The sequence below is a fragment of the Dreissena polymorpha genome, chromosome 12, assembly GCF_020536995.1.
Source record: "Dreissena polymorpha isolate Duluth1 chromosome 12, UMN_Dpol_1.0, whole genome shotgun sequence".
NCBI lineage: Eukaryota > Metazoa > Mollusca > Bivalvia > Myida > Dreissenidae > Dreissena > Dreissena polymorpha.
The window spans coordinates 61,071,477-61,089,466 of record NC_068366.1 but is presented as its reverse complement, the minus strand read 5'-3'; the positions used below and the strand labels follow the sequence as shown (position 1 = coordinate 61,089,466).

The 17,990-nt window shown below is 32.9% G+C and overlaps 1 protein-coding gene and 1 long non-coding RNA gene across 9 annotated transcripts in view; both read left to right on the top strand.

Moving 5' to 3' along the window:
- LOC127853269 (receptor-type tyrosine-protein phosphatase eta-like) overlaps positions 1-17,990 on the top strand; it is a 91,335-nt gene that overhangs the window by 33,945 nt on the left and 39,400 nt on the right. The gene's annotated exons all lie outside the window — the stretch shown is intronic.
- On the top strand, positions 6,756-9,096 carry LOC127853271 (uncharacterized). Its single transcript, XR_008036546.1, has 3 exons — positions 6,756-6,806; positions 7,248-7,337; positions 9,062-9,096. It is a non-coding gene; the product is annotated as an uncharacterized LOC127853271 (long non-coding RNA).

The following is a 17,990-nucleotide window of genomic DNA, read 5'->3' as shown; positions in this document are numbered from 1 at the left end:
TACACCTGTCTTTTGTATCACACAGCTTGTGATATCGATGAAATCGATGTTAACAGATTAAAAAAAAATTTTACCATACTTTACTGTTAGCTGGAGACCGAAATCTTCAAAGTATGTAAAAAAATTTTGCCCCCGAAGGAGGGCATATAGTGATCGGACCGTCCGTCTGTCTTTCCGTCAAACTTTAGGTTTCTGCGTATAGGTTTCGAAAAATGCTTATAACTTCAATGTCCCTTCAGATAGCAACTTGATATTTGGCATGCACGTGTATCTCATGGAGCTGAACATTTTGAGTAGTGAAAGGTCAAGGTCATCCTTCAAGGTCAAAGGGAAAAAACAATCCAAGGGAAGTAATAAGCTTCAAAGGGAGATAATTATCTGTACCTGCCAAATGGTAAAAACACAATTAATAAATCAAGGCGGCGCAGTAGGGGACATTGTGTTTTTGACAAACACATATCTTGTTTGTTAAGAAATACGTTCATTAAAATATATGGTTTTAACAGATTTCAAAGAAAATATAGGGTTTGGTACGGACATCAAGTATGATCAATGCGTAATATGAGCTGTTCCTTAAACTACGAAGAGAAAAAAGTGTAGTTAAGGCATAAACAGCCATTATAAGTTTAGATTACTACTATTTCATATTGTTTAATTATTATGCACGTTCATCTAAGCTCTGTCCACAAGCATTTTTACACAATTTGTGTTGCGTTTCTATTGTGATCTGCAATTGTAACTATTTTGGGTTCTGAAATTGTGTGAAACAATTGAAATGGAATTTAGTAGAATATATTATTTAATGTTGCAGTTTAATTAATATTCAAATGTTAAAAAGTAGATATTGAATTTGCACTTGTGTGATTTTAATTATTTATTTTTTGTATTTTTATTATCTTGTTTATTTATTAAATGGGCATTTAAATATGTTTGTCTTCAAATAATAACTTAGGCTTCTTCAAAAGAGATTCACTTACGGGTTCTCTTCTAACTTGGATTGCCTCAAAAAGGCTTAAGTCATAAAGAGGCAATAACCTAAAACCACCTCGTTAAATCCACACATCTTGAAATGAAATACATGGCATAGTAAATTTAAGTATAGATAAGACACATATTTTATCTATGTCCAATAGAATATATCAGGTAGAAATCCGTCTCTGTTGCGCTTTAAAGCGTAAAAATAATTGCGTTTGTCGAAATGGACGTATACGTCTAGAAATCCTACTTTCGGTTTTAAAAGCGGTACCGTTTGAGAAATAATGAATTACTTGCTAAAAGGCTATAAATTTAATTGTATCTATGTCAATTAGAATATATCTGGTGGTTACTAGGTAGAAATCCGCCCTTTTTGCTTTAAAACTTTAAAGTAATCGCGTTTGTCGAAATAGACTTATACGTATAGAAATCCTACTTTCGGTTTTAAAATAAAACAAAAAAAAACTTTCTAACTAGGTTAACATTTTGGTGACAATTTTGCACACTTTCAAATTGCATCTGTATGTTTTGATTTACATGTATTTAATTTCAAGGTGTGTGACTTTAAAGAAGGCATACATGTATACGCGACACACAACTTGAATTTACATTGGACATTCCGCTGCGCACTTAACATTTATTAAACATTCGTTATACTTAACATTTATTAAACATTCGTTATTACAGAAGCTTATACAGCAATGTGTGAGGAAACTATTAACGCACGCACGTGTAAAGGTTGATGTTTAAGTATCTTACACATTTTATATCGTCTATCGTGAGTATTATATGAAAGAAATGCATACACAGGAGAGAAATATCGCTAAAGATTTAGAAATAAGCTGCAAAAACTATTTTTTCTCATGTGAACTCATTTACTGAACTTGAATTTGTGTAATTTTTATCATTAAAGAACGTCTCCAATTTGAATTGACGGAGTCTTCAAGAGTGTTAATATTGTTTTCGTTCAAATTGTTTACAACACCATCTGCAGTGCTGTTTGAACAAGTCGTGAATTTAGATGTTTATCGTTTGATTTTGCTTTTGTGTCCTGGCTATTTAACTCTGAAAAAAAAATAAAATATATAAGAGCAAACACTAACTCTTTATAATACATTTCCATAATTGAGCGTTACCAGTGCTTCTTTTATATAAAAGTAAATTGATAATGTTGCCTTAACAAAATGGTATACACAGTATGTATGTTTCTGCATGTACTGTAATATTGATTTGCTTTTATGTATATGTATTAGTCTCATAGCGAATGGCAGTAAGAAAACGAATATCACTTATTCAATAAAAGTATAAACGGATTGCAGATAGTAACACTACAAGGTTAGTGTTGAATGCATAATTATATGTTTTAAATTCGCTTTAAAAAAGAAGCCTTCGCGAGTTGTTCTGGATTTGTGTAACAGATAACTTAGTTAATGTGTATTCAAAATAACCTGATTGATCAGCGATAGATCACATCATTATTCAATTTTCTGTCTGTATTTTGAAAGTAAATCACACATTATATGGCAGAAAAAGAACATGATAACATCAAGTAACGCCAAACCATTATTAAATGACGTCATTAGACTGTATGTTTGCTGTTTTCAGCAAGGTAAACTTTTAGATATGGTTTTGTGATTGTGTATACAATAAATATGAAGCTGTGCGCAAAATGAAAAGCTCTTTAGGGTTTAGTATTGAAATTGGAACTTCATCTTCAATATTTAGGACTACTAATTTAAACTCATGTTTCGTTTTATTTTCAATTTGCATTTGTATGTGACATGTAAAAGACGAGCGTTCCTTTCTTTTGAATTTAAGTATTTTGCAAAATGTGATTTTACCTAACATACTTTATTATGCCACTTTAAACGTAAAACAATTTTCCAATACCCTTCATCCAAAGAAGCACAAGAAGCTTTCAACTGATAACAGAAGAATACTATCACATGACCACCTTCAAGAAATCTTGAGATAGGATAAACATTCCTTTGTAATAAATTTGAAATGTCGAAACTTAATCCCATCAGGAAGTAGGTAATTGCGGCGATTTTCTGTTAACATTTGGCGTGTTCTACATCGTATTCGACATTTATTGCTTTCTTGATTTATATTCGTGCCGCGATTGATATTGAAAACGGAAAGAAGTCTCCTTTTTATTATTAAATGCATATATAAATGCATTTCAAAAGAAATGCGTACTTCTCATTCCTTGTCATATTCAAAAGCATATACAGTTTTATTAATTTTACACTCTACACTATGATAAGCTTCTCGTATATTCTCGTTTATTCTTGGTTATTCGTAGATTAATATACTAATACATTAACGTTTATGTTGTACCAACATATAACAATTGCAACGACAACACAAAAAATAGTTTATTTCCCAACAAAAGTGATGTGGAGGGTTTGCCATAATAGCGTTGACATTGTTTGCGATTCAGTTATTTCAATCCTCTCAAAATGTTTTGTATTTTGTTTTACCGACGCTTATAATAAAACCACACACGAAAAACAATAGTCGTTTAAGAAGAAAATGTCTAAACGTGTATACGATTGCATAAAGAGCGCATTCCATTGAAGCAAACATTGTAAACTGTGATACGGGTATTTAATGTTCAATAATATTTTCCTTAAAACGGTGCTTTTGTTCGTACGATAAAAGTAAATAAAGACAAACTTGACGTATTTTATTCAAACTTCCTGATCAAATTTGTGCGTTAAATTAAGATATTTAAAGCGGATAATACAATGCCCGCCATTAACGAATCTTTACAGAAGAAAATGAACCTATGTTTTAAGACTCAAACTGGATTCTGCAAACTGTATAGCTTATTCCAGTCATTGTTACACACACATAAACTGAATGAAGTTTGATTATGTTGTCATAAATTGTAAAACTTATCATACAATCATGTTTTAATGATAACACTTAAATATTATGAATGATTTAAATTGTTATTTGTCCCATGAGATGAATAATGGGTAATTTTGATTATTGAGCTTCTCATAGGCCGCAATATAATTTAGTATTTAATGCTAGTATACAATACCAGGCAATACACAAAACGTTATAGTTGCCGTATTACAAATAAGATTTACTTATCCTCTGTTTCGCATTTAATATATTAATAGAAGACGATGTTGTAGAAATATAACTTGCGGTGACTATGGTAGAAATAGTGTGGACCCTCCGAACGGTATAGCCTCTCTATCTTATAATGAGGGGTTTAAGGCGGTGACCCTAGTTATTTATGCTTTATGTTGCGCGTTTGTAATGACTCGCATCTTTGGGCTATTGGTTATTTGAAAATTAAGTAACATGTGTTCCCTTGTTTATATCTGACATGGTTTTAACATGTAAAGTGTAACCCTACACTATTAAGCTTGAACAAATTGGTGTATTTATAGATCACTGCTACTTTGGCTCGATTGGTCATTGTCGGCTCGGGAATTACTTACATGTACCCCGGGTACTCTTAGTATACTAACATGAACCCCGGGTACGGTAAATATACTAAAACGTACCCGGGAAATTTAAAGATAAATCGGTCGTTGTCGGATTTTTTTTAAATTAATTATATTCACATTTATGTCAATTTTCTGTAAAATGGCCTCTATATTATCGAAACGCATACTAAAAAAGCATGTTGATGCATTTTTTTAAAGAGAAGTTTAAGATATTCGGTAGCGCGTTTTACGACATCGGCTTTTGGGCGAGAATACAACTCGGGTACAGTCTAATATCGACCGGGTCCGATTAAGTATATTTACCGAGTTTGACAGTCGAAGCCGGAAAACGGTCAAAATTTCACAACATAAAACACATTGGCTTAAAATGAAACTAAACTGCAAATATATTTGCGAAACAAAAAAATTGCATGAAAACTCACAAACAATGTATTATCATTGTGTTTGTCGTTTTCTTCTATCAAATCATGCCCTTTCATTTAACTACATTGTTTTCGTAGATACATAAGTAGCTGTTTGAGCATGGTCGCGATGCTTCTGCTAATGAACCTGCTGACAATGATAAATATGGAAAGTCTATTTTTTGCAGTTAATTCTTGGTCGAAAAATTACATTCGCGCCGATTTTGAAATTTTTGACTTGGACTGCTGAAACTCTAAATGGTGAGAGAATGAATCCCACAGAACATTACAAAACATCTCGACACACAAATATACTATCAACAATACAGAAACTTGAAGATGAAAACATTACATTTATAGTTCGTTTAGTCCCTTTAAATATATTAAAATTTTCAAGTATGATTTGTAATTACAAAATTCTAGAACGACTGCTCAATGTTTACAAATCATCCATTGAAGATAAAACAGTTTCATTGGAATGCAATGTTTCGATAAACTTCTGAAACTACTATGCGCAATATGAAAACAGAATTGAACACTGTGAAATAATGCCTTATTAATAATTGTTTTAACTGATGTTCAGTAGAACGTTGTAGTTTTTTGTGCTTTTGTTGTTGTCATATATTATTAAAAGTATGTCTCAATTTAAAACATATAAGTTTTCTTCAAAACTCGTTTTTTATATTGTTTAAAGATGATTGTGATCACTTCTAACGTGTTCTTGAAGAGTAATTTCGTCCGTAAAAACTTTCTATTTATAACAACCGCACTTAGGATTTTTCATTTCGATGACAAACACTTAACGCCACCCCCCTACTACGATATCATCCAAGTAATTTCAGCTGATAACAGAAGGCGTACAACCGCGAATAAGGAATTTCAATGACACATGGCAAATCAATTTATATAATGAAATGTGGGGACTTTATCTTTCAGGAAGTTGAACAGTTTTTCAATAGCCTGTAATTTGTTTGCGTACACTGCTTTTATCTTGTCATTCTTTTGCGTTATCGATCAATGAACATATCAAAAATGAAAAAAAGATAATGGTATTTAGTAAATGTGTCAATGTCGGACAAACGTTTAGAGAATATGCTCACTGTTTTTTCTGATTTCGAATACGTTCCCCGTATATTTACTTTAAAATTAGGTATGCATATAGTCGTGTTTACATATTCTAACACAATGAATTGTGGTGTGTGCAAACAGACAAGATTACAATTTGAAATCAAAATGTGCTGAAATGTATCATGCAAAGCGACTACAAAGATTGCATAAACTATGTTTCATTTTGAGTTTTCAGCAGCCATATAATGATATGTGATTCACGGCAAAAGCCAAACGTACTCTGGTAACACATACGAGTAGAGGGAGTAAATTGGCATTAATCTATCTTAAATACTTGTTCTTCTCTAATGTTTAAGAGGTAAATAATATTAAACATGTGAATGAACACCTTATGCATATGTTCTTGTAGATTGTTAACCGTTATTTTCCTTTATGAATTGTTCAAATGGTAATTATATTTAAATCATCCACGTACGTCGCACGCTATTTTGCACAATCGCGACTTTTAGTGTACTTGCTAAAATAACACTCATGGAAATTATCGGTAACCAGCAGAAACCAATTTAACCAATTTTATCGTCCTTACATTTCAATTGTGAACATTTTGAGATGTTTCCATGTTATTTCTATCCTAAAAATGATATAATTAAACCATATTCTTATGCAAAATATGAAACAAATTCAACGTTACGCGTAACAAAATAGTCCGGTGGCCCTTGTGTTTTCGAAGATAATTTTGTCAATTTTGACGTTATTTCATCGCAAAAAAAAACAGACAACGTTAAAATTTGCCGCCAATTTCAAAGTTCTCTTTTTTGACGTCATTTCCGTTTTCATGCAGCGTAAACAACAACAAAATGAACGCTGATAGCGATGTTACGTTCATTATCCGGTAAGTTTTGTTCCCTGTCATTCTTGTTTAAACTGAAATATTAGCAAATCTTATACTATGTAAAAGTGCATGGAATAACAAATGCAAACATGTATTTATTTATAATCAAAACTTGAAATTAACGCGCACAGCAGAATTTTAAAAAAATTACAAACAGAAAAAAGTGACGTAAATTGTGTGTTTCATAGCACCGTTTCTTCATTATATTTTATTAATAATTTAATTTCATTTTTCATGTTTACAATTAACTAAAAGTGCATTAAGTCTGTTTTCTGGAGAAACCGATTTTATATTCTTTAAATATAATTATGCGGAAGCAGCATACTTTAGAAAAATTACATACACGGCCATGACGGCGTAAAATGTCCGATTGAACGGTGTAACGTTTTAAATAAAAAGACGTTATCTAGAAAAGAGCATTTTAATTTTTTATATTTACAGGCACATGGGTACAAGTTAACACATTTTCCCCGAGTACAGATCAATGAAGCGGTAGAAGATTGAAAGTCGAATATGAATAGTTCATCGCTGGTAAGTTCCTTGTTATAAGCAGCCTATAACTAATGATTGCATAATACACGTACATGCGTTCAATGCTATTCGGTCCTCAAACACTAAAGGTTAAAACTTGTTTATGTGCGTTTAATGTAGACTTAAGACTAGTTCTTTATTTCATAAATTTAATTTACCTCACCCAAGCAAGGCATTGTACATTGTTCTGCATAGTAATTTGTATAAAAGGTCAAAGAAATGCACTAGGGCCTTAATCACGTGAATTCCTGACATAGAGCACATGTAACTATAGCTATAGTATGCCTCCGCACATCAGTGGTTAGCGCACTTAGCCCCGTCTAATGTAAAGACCCTGGTTCGAATATGGGCGAAGCACACGCGTATGTCCGCCATGTTTCAGCAGAAAGCTTTGTCCGGCATTAAAAAAAATATTTAAAAAAAAATCATGCGAAACTCAGATAGAGTACACATTTAAAAATGTTATACAGTTGAAAACATTCAAACTATTTTGTAATAATTGGTGCAGAAATTATCACATTAACAAAAACAAATGTGCACTAAATAATCGAAATGAGATCTCTCTCTATTTGCTCTCAAACGATTAACCTGAGTTATAGGAACTATCTCGCATATAAAAGGGCGACGGTCGCGTTTATAAATGGCGACGGTCGCGCTCGTTAAGTGCGACGGTCGTGTTCAAAGGACGATATATCACATATAAAAGGGCGACTTCGCATTCGAACTTTTTGAAAACGCGACAGTCGACAGGCGATATTATTACAGCGATATTTGAACAGTACAAATATCGCGTGAAATTAGACCGCAATACACGAGATTCGGATAATATGGGCAATATTTGAATAATACAATATCGTGCGTCGCCGCGACTGTCGCGCAAAATATCGTGCGTCGCTTCGTGTTTCGTGCGTCCCCTTTGAACGCAAGGCACGACACACGAAGCGATACACGATAGTAGGACAGCTAATAGTAGTAAAACCCTATATTTTTTAAACAATTCATAAATCATTCTATGTCGCTATCACATAAGGGCAATATATTGCGGTTCGTTATCAGTTTAGTCTGTAAAAGAAGACATTAAAGATTCCGCCGTAACTGTAGTAAATAAACACTCATAACCGCGATGCAATGATTAAACAGCAGTATTGTGTTAGGTTATGGAATTATTGAATAACGCAAAACATATTTAAACGTTGAACTACTGGATATTAATAATATTCGATCAGGTCGGACACATGTGGAACGCATGTACACATTAAAAAATATATTTGATTGGTGAATGTGTTGTTTATGTATTCACTGAACAATATTTGATTGAGATAACCGTTAGGTGCCATGATGTAGTTGTTAAAACTCATACGCATGTAAACATATATTTGCATAATAATAAATGTAGCGTAAATAAGTTCATGTTATGATTGTCATAGCTATCAGATAAATAGTTTTCAGTTGTGTATTGTTAAGCCTAAAAATATTCATAACGGACGTAGGCATATTTTATGTGCCCATACTGTCTTACAGTTTTAATGATTCCGTCTTTCGGTCTCAGATCTTCTAAGCTCTACTTCATGTCTGTCTCTATTTTTTGTGTACGTAAAAAAGTGTACAGCCCTGATAATTCTTACAGCGAAGAACCAGTACAAACCAATTAAAAATTTACTTGGCATTGCCCTTCCAATCTCTCGAGATTTTCTTGATACGGTTGCTTTCTCCCTTATTTTTAGGGTGATGCAGTTTCGTTTACAGAAGTGGAAAAGGGTGAGGAATCGGTATTTTTGTATTTATCATACTAGGATATTGCTAGTCTTTATAATAACGAGAATAAACTGTATGCGGTCCCCAATTTGTATCAGCTTGCATTGGTTTAATTTAAGAAGAGCAGTTGTATACTGCTTTGGCGATATCTCCCAGCAAGTCAATGTGTATCTTACAAGTAAAACAATCCCTACAACACACACACACATTTGCATATAACAACCAAATATAAAATAACGAAATAATCCTTCAAACTAGCCATATACAACTGAATTTATTCTCAGATATCAATAACTTCTCATAAAGTCACCAGTGTCCCAAAAGAGAATGCTCACAGAGTCAAATCTGCAAATTTGCCCTTGGCAATAAACAGAGGGGGTTATCACGTGATAGTCAAGCTGGCGACGTCCACGCCGAGATAGATATTTTTCGCCGTTTTCAACACATTATTAATCTTGTTTAATTGTTTAAGGACGCCTACTTTCCATCCTTATCAGTAAATTCGCTTTGTATCTCGACTTAACTCCCCGCAAATTTTCTTAGTGGAGCCCTAATTAGGTCATTCCGCTAAATATTTCCCACCGAATACAGTCGAGATATAGAGCGAATATTACTATGAAATAAACGTCAGTAACCTTCTTGCTAATATGGCTGGAAAGTGGACGGATTTTACAAATAATACAAGTTATTAAATGGTATAAAACGGCGAAAAAAACCGGCCTCGGCATGGACGTCGCCATCTTGATAATCACGTGATTACCCCCTCTGCCTATAGAATTTGGGACTAATTACCATCGAGTCATGTAAAAAGGAGCAGACTGTGGTATGCTGTTATTTATCTCTTGAGCTTTCAAATAAATTGTATGTGTATTTTTCATACAACACAACAGAAGTGGCAGATAAAAAAAAGAAAACACATGAATCATACGAATGATATCATATAGAGTAATTAAAAAGCATATGAGCACAAATTATATCTCATATTATTGGTGCAAAGGTCATTTAAGTGTCACATTTCAAAAGAAAATTTATATAAAAAAGGGTATTTATAATTGTTAACAAGAGCTGTGTTCGTGAAACTTAAAAACATATATTTGATATTTGACCTTGAAGGATGACCTTGACCTTTCACCACTCAAAATTTGCAGCTCCATGAGATACACATGCATGCCAACTATCAAGTTACTACCTTCAATATTGCAAAAGTTATGATCAAGGTTAAGTTTTTGGACTGACACACACAATAACAGACGGACAGACAAGCCAAAAACAATATTCCCCCGATTTGTATTCACTTAATATATATAATTACAAGAAAAAGTGCATTTAATGCTCATTACATGTAACAGTAATTGCGTTGTATTTTTATGCATTTAATGTGAATTTAATACACTTAAAAATGCAAACAAGACACACTTTTAACAGAAAGAAATGTATTTGTTCTGCATTTTCTAGCATTAAAACTCTTCAAGTGTATTTTGTATCATCACAAATACACTTTACTAGGAAATAAGTATATAAACCCTTTCCCACTCCAAAGTGGAAATGGCTATGTGCAAACAGCATAAAACCAGAACAGCTTATGAGTTACTCACAGTATGTTCAGGTTTTATGCTGTTTGCTGCTCATCTAATGTATGTAGATGAAGCCTTAAAAACTTGAGTCTTAGAAGAGAGGTGTTAAATTAAATATAATTCCAGTTTCTAAATGTGCGAAAATACGTACATGTATTTGAGTGGTTAAGGGTTTAAGTGCATTTTTAGTGTGTTTTAAGTATATTTTTAAATGCATTAACGCACTTTTTTGCAAAACATGATGAACACAACAATAAAGAATACTCAAATGTTGTAATAATTCAAAAAAATTAAGTGCATCAAAAACAGTGCCTAATTAGTAGCAATAGGCCTTATATGGTATACTTGTGGTAGAAATATTGCATTTTGTATAATACTGTTACAGTATTTGGTTCTTTTAGGCTGGTCTTACGGCAGGTAAAACACAACAAACTGCAAATATATATTTAAATACTATATATTAATGGATAATAGGAATGCTGTTCATCGTACGCATACAACATCAACAAGGCATAGCATCAACGATTAATGTTATATATATATATATATATATATATATACATGACGACAATGTAAACATAAATAACAATGGCGACGATGGATGTTATGAATACTTGAATATAGGTCTCACAGATAAATCAATCTAACTTACAGGTTACATTAAATACAATATGAAACTGGCTTATACATACCGAAACATAAAACAATGTTACTTAAGCAATTTACCTGCAAATATATATTTAAATACTATATATTTATGGATATATATAATGCTGTTCATCGTACGCATACAACATCAACAAGGCATAGCATCAACGATTGATGTTATATACATACGATTGTTCAGCGCTAGAGGGGAATTAGCATAACAAAGAAGAGTGGACAGGTGGACAGGTGAAGATAAATATAGATGTTAGTTTACCTGATTCGGTATATGTCTGCCTACGCCTACGTACATCTACGAATACGATGAACGTGACGGACGGCCCTCAACTGTATATATTAGGTGATGTAAAGTAAAACAAAATCATTTCAAACATTTATACATTTTATTTATAAATGATTCAGTTATCGACCTGTAACAATACAACATACATTACTTAATCAATATAGCTTCCCATGCAGTGCAATACAATGTTTATTTAACTACACAATGCAAAGTTGGAACATGGCATTAATCTCGGATTAATATTTTCAATAATGTATATGCTGTTTTAATTTATAAGTGAAATAGATACTTGCATATAAAAACTGATTTTACATATAAAATTTGTTGCTTAATTTGATTTTGTAATTACTAAAAATATCAAACAGTTTATAAATGCAGTCAGAATATTAAAATATGCAATCACTATAAATATTAAAGTAATAGAAACGCGCTTACTACTGGAACTAAAAAAACGAATGAATAATACAATAATACATTTTGAATATGTAATTTACAGTTTTGTCTATGAAAATCACCGATTTTTTTCATATCAATGTACATGATTCTGGTATAGTTTTGTGCAACTCTAAATAGTATTCAATGCATTGAAGTAAATTTTTCATTTTGAGAGCATAAATTGTTGAATTTGGCACAAACAAATTTGATATAAAATTTCAATCTAAGTCAAATTTATTTTAAGATTTCTCTTACAAGATTCTAGAATACTAGTCCAGAACTCACAAAAGTTAAAGGTATTTATAACCTTTATGGGATAACCATTAAAATGTGTTCCTTTGTAAAAAAAACTTATTTTGTATGTACTGTTGAAACATTGATCTTAGATACTGGAAATTTTAATCATTCTTAAAGTTTTTAACACAAAGTGATTATCATTTGAACATGTATGAGTTTCCTGATGATGTAAGTTCTGTATTTAATCTTACACACAAATGCCGGAGTATATTTTTGTTAGTAATGATTTCTGTGTAAATTGAAAATAATTCACATGTATATTTACCGTTTGCATTTATTGCCTCATTGGAACAATACAGACAGACATTGAGCTTCTATGGTTATGTTCATTTAAGTCAAAAAAGTATGGCTATTAAAACTGAAATAATACACAAAGAAAGCACGTACAAAACTTTAGTTTAAACCTATTTATTTTAGCTCGATTGCATTGAAAGTAATTCCTAGTTATTTGAAATGCTCTCGAGTCCGTTTCCTGGGCCTAGAACCAGTACTTGGTGTCTATATGGGAGATCGAAAGAACGCTCCCACAGCGGGGATCGAACCCGTGACCTCCCGGTCGCTAGGCGGACACCATATACATTACACCACGGCGAACTTGTGACAAAACTGTTCTACTTTAGGAGATGTTAATTGGTATCATATATTTAATCATTAGAATCACATATATATTAACAATATTATCAGAAAATTGTCAACATATAGTGCTACATTTATGAGTAAAACCAGCAAATCCAATTAGAGCTGATTATTGTTATTGTAAAGATTTTCAATATACATATAGTGTGATAATAGCATTACTTAAAAATGCAAAAAATACAAAAATATTAAACATGAATGTCATGTTTTTACCAGGCATTTTGTAACAACTTGCAATGCATACAGAAGGACCGATATTGATAGTTGCAAAATTGAATAACATTGTCCACTTTTGACCTAAATTAATTGGACTAGTGTAACATATATGTATGCATTAAGGAAGTCATCATAATCAGAACTGATTAGTACCCAACATGAACACCTTGTTATTGAACTGGGTCTGGTTGCTAAAAATACATTAAAATGTTATAGCCGAAAGCTGTACATTTTTGTATAGTTATAAATACTCCAGTAAACACGACATTGTCTTTCGCATTAAAATAAATATTTTTTAGACTATTTTCACAAAACTTGACCAGGAAACATCTGGTATTTTTTATTCAATTTCAAGTACATTAGTTTTGGATTGATCAAATGTAAAAGGTAAAGCAACTGTGTCATGTTTAAGGATAGGTACATACCATGTACTTAATTGAAAGATGTTGCCCAATTATATCAGGGACACTGCAGTGCTGTAGCCAAACTGATAAGCCAAATGTAAGCGCAAGCATGTGAAATTGTTTTGAATGTAATATCACATTTCATTGTCCATGTCATTTCCTGTTTTTAAAATAACACAAGGCACTTGCAGGTTTACCGTTGAGACCTGCTCTACCGATATCTTGCATGTACTTTTCAAGTGTTGTAGGTGGTTGCATATGAATAACTCTTGAAATTGAAGGCGCGTTTAGACCCATACCTAAGGCAACTGTTGCAAGCACTAAATGGACTTTTGGATTGTTCTTTCTAAGCTCAGAAATAATGTGAGCTTTAATTCTGTTTGTGTAGTCTTTGTGAAATTGTGCCAAAATTCGATGACCTGGTTGTGTACTGGATTCAGTACAAAATGCATGTTTTCCTAGTTAATGGCAAAGCAGTTGAAAGCAATAGCCTAGAGATGTCAAATAATCACAGTACGATATGTTGGTATTTTAGTTCAGGCAGCACTCCATACATTATCATATCATACTTTTCATATTTGTGAATATTTGGCATTTTTTCTTTTTTTCCCCCAAAAAATATTTAGGCGGTCTGGGTTGGCTAATACTTATGTCGTGTTCTTGAATTGCAGATTTTCAATAAGGTTTTTATAGCATTTGGTGTTGCTGTCGCTGTAAGTGCCAAGTGAGGTATTTTGGGAAACACACATGTCAGGTCTCAAAGTCTGTTGAACGTTTTGCGTAAATCTGAACCCATGTAAAAACAAGACACATTATAACAACGATGTTGTTCTGTCATAATTCCAGCAATCAATATTTTAATTATTTTTGAACATGATTTTTAGATGAACTGGAAAATGCAATTAGACAATGCAACTTTTTTCATTCTTTAAACTAGGAATGTGTCCATAGTTACTCAGAAATCTGTGAATAATGAACAGTCAGATATATTAATGAATTATCGCTCGGCGTCGAATTAGCAAACCTTAGCTTATTTTCAACACAATCGTGGTAAAGATCGCGAAAACATCTTACTGCCTGAAAAATAATGCTTTTGTCTGTGCCAGTTGGAAGAACTGCGATCGTATCTTTCAAATAGTAAAGCCTCATTAGCGCTTTCAATTGGTAGTCTCTAAAACAAAACTCTATAACCAGCTTGCTCATCGCATCGCTCATCAGACTTGAAATCTATTTTAACTCTGAAATGTAAACAATACCATGCAATATACCATTTGCCTTAAAAGTCATATATTGATTTATTATGTAATTATATATAATTTAATTGCTTGTTTTTGCATGACAAGAAAATAATTTTGAATGATAATAATGCGTTTACCCTCTGTGTATTGCATCACTTTTTTTGTGCGTAGAATATCGCCTTAATACGCAGGCGGATCACGCGTTAGGTGTATCTAAGCCAAGATGGCTGGTAGATAGGTACGAGTCTACTCTTTATGGAGAATCCGGAGATGGACGAAGTGTTACGTTTGATAAATTTGATGATTTCGTGATGTCTTACGACCACTTTAATGTCAATCATCTTGAGTTATGATCACAAAACGAGTTAGAAACGTTTGAGGGTTTTCGTCAGGCGGTTGAAATTTATGTCACTGACTCGTTACGCTCTTGTATTGTTGGTGCTTTCAGAATGTAAAGAAAATACAAGATATCGGATATGAAACGCAGAGATTTACATGGAAGGAGTTGTAACTTTTGCACCATAGAATACCAGCGATGTTTTTTTTTGCACTTCAGAAGTACATAATGGGGCTTCCATATGTGTATCATTGCACATGCTGAGGTCCATGCCGTTAAAAAAATTTATAATGTTAGTAAGCAATGATGTAATACCTTGGCCGAGGCACGCACTACTTTCTCGTAACAGCTTACAAAAAAGGGACATATAGACTCATTTGAACAGTCACTTTAAATCTTATGTTGAGTTCAAGAACGTTAATTTATGGAACATGCGTTTTACTTATATAAAGAAATTTAAAAAAACTTCAGAAACTATGTATAGGAGAGAAAGATCTGTTCAGATCATCGACTGTTGTAACAAAATACCCAACGATAAATATAAAATCCTAAATACTGGGACCTGGGCTAAGGAACACTCAATGCAAAGCAGACCATACCCGCGTCTCCAACGATTGTAATAATATTCACATATGCAGACGAAAAAACGTGACGCGAGAGTCTAATGTAACATATTTTTAGCCTAAGACGATTAGCGTAAAAGTTGTTAAGCCATTAGCGTAGGGGAAAACAGATTCCGGATTGTATCTATTTTTTCATGAAAAGGAAGTCTCTTTTTAAAATAAAGTATGCACATGCTTTTCTGGGACGATACTTGGCTTACATGTATTAAGCGCGATTTTCCTAGATCGCTACTCATACATAACTCGTTCAACACCATTTCCTTTTGAAATTGGGTAAATTTACACTTGGCAAATTGCATTCTGAACATCCGTTAAGAGTCCACATTTCATCATGTAGGAATTATTGTCTTTTGAATCTTATACTGGGTCTAATGCGTTTTGTTCCATTGTTTCAGTCTGATTGAAGTCTCTTTGTTTGAGCGAACTTTGCATTCAACTCGGTTCTATCAGTAAATTTCCTATATACGTTCTTAAACATGCTTCTTCAGCAACGAGATGATGTGAAACATAGTGGCAGTACCGAGATGGCTTCATGACCTCTGGGACTCTATGCTGTCAATAACGATATTTTAAACTTTTTTTACATAATACTATTCAGTTCATACTATTTATGTATGTTAATTATACAAAATTCAACTATTTCATGCATATAAAGACAGTTTTATTTTAGGGGCAGAATGGTGTAAATCCAAATAAATGACAGCATGCATTTGTGAGATGAATTATCAACTAAATATATCCAGTCGCAAATAATCCATAACAGTCAATTAACATTATGCGTGTTCTTGTCTATTAGAGAGAAAAACTAATGCAACAGCAATTAGATTTTTTTTTAAGTATATCGTGTGACTGCGTAGTTGGCAAATACAGGTCGTACTTTCTTCAGGCAACAAGCCTTCAAATGGAGAGGTGTGTTTACTTCCGAACGAAGTTGAAAGCAAAACAATAAACTATACAACAGGTACGGAACTGTGAACTTTTTTATATTTTACTTCAATAAAAATAAAATTGAGCGAAATATCAATCGCTCGTGCTCCACATTAGAGGGAACAACTACTCTATTTCCTTCAACGCATCCACCAGGCTTTAACAATAATGAGCAGTCCATGTTTTTAGCTTATTCTGCTTACATCCATACCATTGAAACGTGTGAGGTTGTCATTATAGTATTTAGTATATTTCAATAACATTTATTGAAATATGGGGTTTTTCCTAGAACTTCAGTCAGGTTACGTTTACACTTATGTATTTCAATTGCTGAAAGATCTTACATTAAACAAGAAACTTAAGCACATATTTACATTAATAATCTGTTAAATTACACATAGTGTGTGTATCGTTGAACTATACCAAGACTTTGTAAATTCAGTATGATATGGGTAACACTAAATGAATAAACAAGGTAGTCATCTTATTATATAAAAGTGTTAAAAATTCAATAACACTAAACTGACTAAAGTGTTACTTCAATGCCATATGAATGATCGTCATCGGGCATCTGACTGGGTTCCATGAAAATGGAGGCAGCCACTAAAAGGGTCCTGTAGTTCTTCATTAACTCATGGCTCACATAAGTCTGAGGTGAACCCGTTAAAAAAGGTAAAAGTAGAAGGTTGTCATATTATGGTTAGTTTTTCATAAATAAAAATCGTTTTATTAATGCTGAAGAAATGTCTTTATGGATGACCGGTGCACACAAGCAGGTTTCATCATACAAGGCTGTTTGTAAATCGTATATATATTCGTTTCACTTTAAATTAATAATGTAATAATAATTTGGCGATTTTCAGCATCTTTTCTACTAGTCCATCCTCTACTTCTTGCAAATGGTATGCAATTGTCTTAGGATTATTAGCAGAAGTACATTTCATGTAACTAGTAACTGAATATTGGTGCTTCGGACTGTCTCCGTGTATTTTAATACCCCTTGATCGTTGCAAACCCCACAAGTAAATACGCTGAGTCTGTTGACACATCTTTCGCAGGCAATTCACAATATTTTCAAAAAAAGCCACCCTCGCTAGTGCTCCAGTACAGCAATTGATATTTTGGTTCGTATTTGAGCCAAACAGTCCTCCTATTACGAAGTTAACTAAAATTAATTGACTGATTGAAATGTCACGCATCACATCGAAATGTGCATATGTTATTATGACTGCACCACGTTCTGAATTGTACTTGAGTCATTT